This window comes from Elgaria multicarinata, chromosome 5 (genome assembly GCF_023053635.1).
Source record: "Elgaria multicarinata webbii isolate HBS135686 ecotype San Diego chromosome 5, rElgMul1.1.pri, whole genome shotgun sequence".
In the NCBI taxonomy this organism is placed as follows: Eukaryota; Metazoa; Chordata; class Lepidosauria; order Squamata; family Anguidae; genus Elgaria; species Elgaria multicarinata.
The window spans coordinates 126,352,682-126,358,681 of record NC_086175.1 but is presented as its reverse complement, the minus strand read 5'-3'; positions in this window follow the sequence as shown (position 1 = coordinate 126,358,681).

The window sequence follows — 6,000 nt, the reverse complement described above, 5'->3', positions numbered from 1 at the left end:
GTATGGAGGCCACAATCTGTATCAGGACCCTAGAGTGGCCAGGAAAAAAGAGAGAGAGACAGATGTGAGACACACATTTAATGTAACATCTGTTCTGGCCCTCACGGTGGAATCTTGGGGCAGCTGCCTAGGCCCTAAAGCTGCATTAGAGGCCACTATGTGTCATGTTTGCAACCCCTCCCACCAAGGTGTGAGACAACAGCTGCGTTTAGACGACACTTTTGTCAATGGAGGGTTGACAAGTCAACTCAGTTGTTTTTTTGGGGGGGTACCCCACACACAACATGTTCCCATATCCCCGTGGAGCGGTTGAGGCTCCCATTGAGTGGATTCCTACACAACCTAGCATTTGACTGACAGATTGCCCACCCCTTTCCCTGCCCTCCCTCCTCCCCAAGGCCTCCAGGTGCTATCCCAGAATCCATTGCGAGTTGTGCCGGCTGCAGCAGAGCAGTCAGCGTGGTTTTGGCCACTCTTGCCTGGGAACTTTGTAGCCTGCTGAAAAAATCAACTCAACGGATGGAAAACTCTACTGGCTCGGTTTGGATGACAGAAAAATGACCGGTTGTGCGACAAGTCAACTCTGCAGCCAGTTATTTCACTGTTGTTGTTTTTTGCCAAAAAAGCCAACCATGGAGGTGGAAATTGTCTGACAGCTGACACAAATAGCAACCTTTGTCCATTCCATGGTGGTTCTTGTGTCCTCCTAACGCAGCCAATAAAGAGGTCTGCTGTACAATCCACAAAGCTTTATTCATTAAATACATATCTCTTCACACCTGAAGGGAGGTGTGAATGCTAGGAACTATCTTCTAAGCTTAATTTGCCTAACAAAACAAGGCAGTTGTCTATCAACTAAATGGACAGTTTCCCGCAGCGGATTCTGGGATCTGTCAACACTGATGTTCTCTCCCCATCTGACAGAGACTGAGTTCCCAGGAGTGGGGAGGATGATCTCTGAGGCTTGGTGTCCTGTCTGATAAGCTCTTGGGAAGATTCATCCTTGACTCTTGAAGAGTCTTAGAGAATCTCCTCCCCTGTCTTGACTGGTGTACTTCTGGTTCTGGTTCTTCTTCTGTCTCTGAGTCAGAATCAGCCCCCAAAACCCAGTCCCCCACACTCGGGAGAACAGACCTAATGCTGACACTACGGATGCTTATACTGGTCTCTCTTTATTTTCTCCCCCCACCCACCCCTGTTGATGCTCTGGCTTTCTGAACAGCACTAGGTGGTCATTCGCATTTCCCACAATGCACCCAGAGCGACACTACATTATTGAGGGGGGAAATGGCAGATAGATTCAGCGACTCGGCATTACCTGAGCATTGTTGCTCCTGCTGCCGCCAAAAAAGCCCTGAAAAATAAAAAAGGAAGGCATTTTGCTCACAGGTCCCCTTCAAACCTGGAGCACGCCCTGATCAATAGCTATTCAATTTTTTAAAAATGTGATAAACAATAAACAGGCAGATACATCAAGCACCAATGGTTTTAATATGATGCATTTGATTATTGGTCCTTGTGGCATTACCCACATTTCAATTCCCTTAGGTATGTCTGCATGAATATGTCTAGAGAGTGCGGAATGTTGGACTGAGTGGGTGTGGCTGGTGATGCTGTGGAAAGGGGGGAGGAGTCTATATAGGGGGAGCTGAGTGGTCTGAGGTGTTCGGTTGGTGATTGGGGTTAGAGGGTAGATGTATTTAGCTGAGTGATTTCTTGTCAGGAGTTGTGAGTGAAAATAAGATCATAGGGACTAAGGATTGTTATTATTAGACTAGTTACTACCAATATTTTTAAGAATAGGCAGGACTGGAATAGAATTCAAAGGAACTAAGAACTGTAAACAACAATAAACATTTTCTTTATTTTACTACCATAAAACCACGTGTCAATTTGGCTGTGTCTCCTACTCTATTGGTTCATAAATAAACACATTACATCAAACCTTCAGCCTGCTATATTCACAAAAAAGCCTTTTCCAAATCTCCTTACCTTTTCCCTCTGCTATAAGGGAAAGGTTATACTTTTCTTTTTACCCCTTCCTCAGGTATTTAAGTGGTGGTGCTTAGCCTGAGGGAGGTGTGCGCGTCAAAGCCTTGTGTGTGAGGGGGTGGCATCGCAGTCCTACATTGAATGATCCAACAGGGAGGAACATGTTGTCCAGTTCGTGTTGTGTAATTTGTTCCAAGCTATTTCAGCCTAGAAGATCTTTCCAGCGTTGACCCTGGGAAGCTGGCGGGTGTAGCGAAACTCTATTCATACTTGTTGATTCAATAAACAGCTGCCAAATCTCATCAAACTTGTCTGATGTTGCTTGACCACTTTGGAACTTGAGTTGTTTTGTGATTCCCCCCCACCCCCCATAAGAGTTAGGTCCCATATCTTTTGCTTCCTTCCAATACTACATTGTTCTACTTTGGACCTCCACTTTGCTACTGTTTCTAGCCTGGCCGCATCTAAATAAAGGCTTACGGTACTTTTATGTTTTAATTTTGCATTTAAGAAGAAGAGCCATGCTGGCTCAGAGCAAGGGTCCATTTAGTGTTCACACAGTGGCCAAACAGCTGTCAACCTGGAACCCACAAGCAGGGCATTTATCCCAAGGTATAAATGGCTGCAGTTAGGGAAGTAGGATATGAATCACAGAATCATAGAATAGCAGAGTTGGAAGGGGCCTACAAGGCCATCGAGTCCAACCCCCTGCTCAATGCAGGAATCCACCCTAAAGCATCCCCAACAGATGCTTGTCCAGCTGACTCTTGAAGGCCTCTAGTGTGGGAGAGCCCACAACCTCCCTAGGTAACTGATTCCATTGCCACACTGCTCTAACAGTCAGGAAGATTTTCCTGATGTCCAGCTGGAATCTGGAATCTGCACTTCCGAAAGAGTGCAGTAGCACCTTTCGGCTCATCTAGCAAGTGGTATACAGAAGCATCATGTATGGAGGGAGTATAGAGCCATCACGACTAGCCTTGTCCTTCATGACCCATCAGAGCTCATGGTACATTCGAGTCAAAATCCTGGGTTTTGATTTTGCTGGATTCCATACAAAAAGGTGGATTTTGGTATCAAACTCGGAAAACGTGCATTCTGAAAGGCTGTTCGCATTTCCCTGGAATTTGCAACAAGATCTCAGAAGTAGGCCAGCTGTGGTAGAGAACAGCAGGCTCTCTGGAGGCAGTTGGTCTTGTCTCTTTATAAGTCAGATCTTTATATCCAAATATCCTGAGAACTTGCATGTTCCTGATGCTGTTGAAAAAGTCTTTTGCAAGGGAGCCTTGGAATAACAAAAGCTCTATGCCTAAATCACCAGCTTCTGCCAGTAGCATTTATATATCCTGTTTTGCGTAGGCGTGACATTGACCATAGTGTGGCGGGGGGTGGAATGGGGTGAGGAGGAAACAAAGTATGATTTAGCTTTTTAGAAAATAAATAAATCTCCAGATGTTTCCAAAGTTACTCATCTGGGATGAGGGGGAAAGAAAATCCTATTTAAGGCATATATAACTGCTCTTCCTTTTCAGCCCGAAGATCTCCTTCCTGCCAAGCTTAGGCTGTCTCTAAATAACACATGGGAACTTCACTTGAGCCTTAATTCCAAATAGGGCTTTCAGATTAGAATCTGAATGAAGATTTCCGCCCCAACACACCCACCCCTTGTACTCTTAGCATCATTCCACCCATTCCTGGCTGCAGGCCTAACAGTCTTATTTTGTGGGCAGCATCTCTGAATTTTCCGTTTTGGATCTAGGCTATGCAGGTCCTCACCCAGAGATCCTGCCTGACCTTTAAATGCCTTGATATAGGGGGAGCATATGAAGCTGCTATGTTCCCCACCCCATTTCTGGACCCCCTCCCCAGGCATCATCATTATTATCATTACCATTAGAACATAAGAAGGGTAATGCTGGATCAGACCAAGGGTCCATCTAATCCAGCACTCTGTTCACACAGTGGCCAACTAGCCATTGGCCAGGGATGAACAAGCAGGACATGGTGCAACAGCACCCTCCCACTCATATTCCCCAGCAACTGGTGCATATAAGCTAACTGCCTTGATTACTGGAGGTAGCACATCGCCATCAGAGCTAGTAGCCACTGATAGCCTTCTCCTCCAGGAATTTATCCAATCCCCTTTTAATGCTATCCAAATTGGTGGCCGTCACTACGTCTTGTGGTAGTGAATTCCAGTGTTTAACTATGCGCTGCATAGATGAAGCTCTCTGGGCAGTTTGCAACATTTCATAAAAATACAAAATACAATGTAATAAAAATATTCTAAAATGTTTAACATATAAAAATTCATGGAATCATAGAATAGCAGAGTTGGAAGGGGCCTACAAGGCCATCGAGTCCAACCCCCTGCTCAATGCAGGAATCCACCCTAAAGCATCCCTGACAGATGGTTGTCCAGCTGCCTCTTGAAGGCCTCTAGTGTGGGAGAGCCCACAACCTCCCTAGGTAGCTGATTCCACCGTCGCACTGCTCTAACAGTCAGGAAGTTTTTCCTGATGTCCAGCCGGAATCTGGCTTCCTTTAACTTGAGCCCGTTATTCCGTGTCCTGCACTCTGGGAGGATCGAGAAGAGATCCTGGCCCTCCTCTGTGTGACAACCTTTGAAGTATTTGAAGAGTGCTATCATGTCTCCCCTCCATCTTCTCTTCTCCAGGCTAAACATGCCCAGTTCTTTCAGTCTCTCTTCATAGGGCTTTGTTTCTAGACCTCTGATCATCCTGGTTGCTCTCCTCTGAACACGCTCCAGCTTGTCTGCATCCTTCTTGAATTGTGGAGCCCAGAACTGGACGCAATACTCTAGATGAGGCCTAACCAGGGCCGAATAGAGAGGAACCAGTTAAAACTAAAACTATGTAAACAGCTAGAAACAATTTAAATAAGCAATTTCCCACCCCCCTTAACAGAACTGTTCTAAAACAGTAGATATAGATGCTTCATCATATCTATTAAATGCCTGGAGTAGAGGGTGATATTTACCTGATGCCAAAAAGATGACAGTGCCAGGTGGGCCTCAGAGGGGAGCCCATTCCACAGTTGGCGGTGGGCACCATAGAGGTTTTAGGAAGTCACACACACACCCAAATCAAATATTTGGCACTGGTTAGGCCTTATCTTGAGTATTGCATTCAGTTCTGGGCACCACATTTCAAGAAGGATACAAACAAGTTGGAGGGGGCACAGAGCACGGCAGTGAGGATGATCAGGGGTCTGGAAACAAAGCCCTATGAAGAGAGACTGAAAGAAATGGGCATGTTTAGCCTGGAGAAGAGAAGGCCGAGGGGAGACATGATAGCACTCTCCAAATACTTGGAAGGTTGTCACACAGAGGAGGGCCAGGATCTCTTCTCGATCATCCCAGAGTGCAGGACAATTAATTTTATTTTCATTTATTGCATTTGTATACTACCCAACAGCCGTAGCTCTCTGGGCGGTTTACAAAAATTAAAACTACAACAATATTTAACAATATACTAATCAACAATGGTGCCAAAAAAGAAAAGAAAAAAGGGACAATGGAAAAACAGCACAGGAAAATAATAAACATAAAAATGAGGAGAGCTTCTTTAAATGAGTGTGTTATAGCATGCTCATGACTGGCCATTCACGGATGTTTGTGGGTCATTCTGACACCACTGTCAGCCTCCTATGCGTCTCCTGCTCCATTTTTTTGTTTTAGTGCTAAAAAATAAACTTCAGAAAACTTGATTCTTTTGGGATATATCGATATTTGTTGTGTTCTCCTGTCATGTGCAGGCAAAGTTGCGCTATGAAATGCCCACTAGAGGACAGTGTCCCATTCAACTGCATTGAGCTGTATAAGCCATGTCGCTGCTTTCTTCCTCTGGTAATTACAGCTCGTTGCAAATGTGGAAGAGAAGCAAGAAGCAGAGCCACAGTAAAGCAACGGAATTTTTGCCCATCTGAAGGACCTCATAGCAATTGCTTTTGGCTTCCAAAGGTTGAATTGTTTTCCAAAAGAATGAT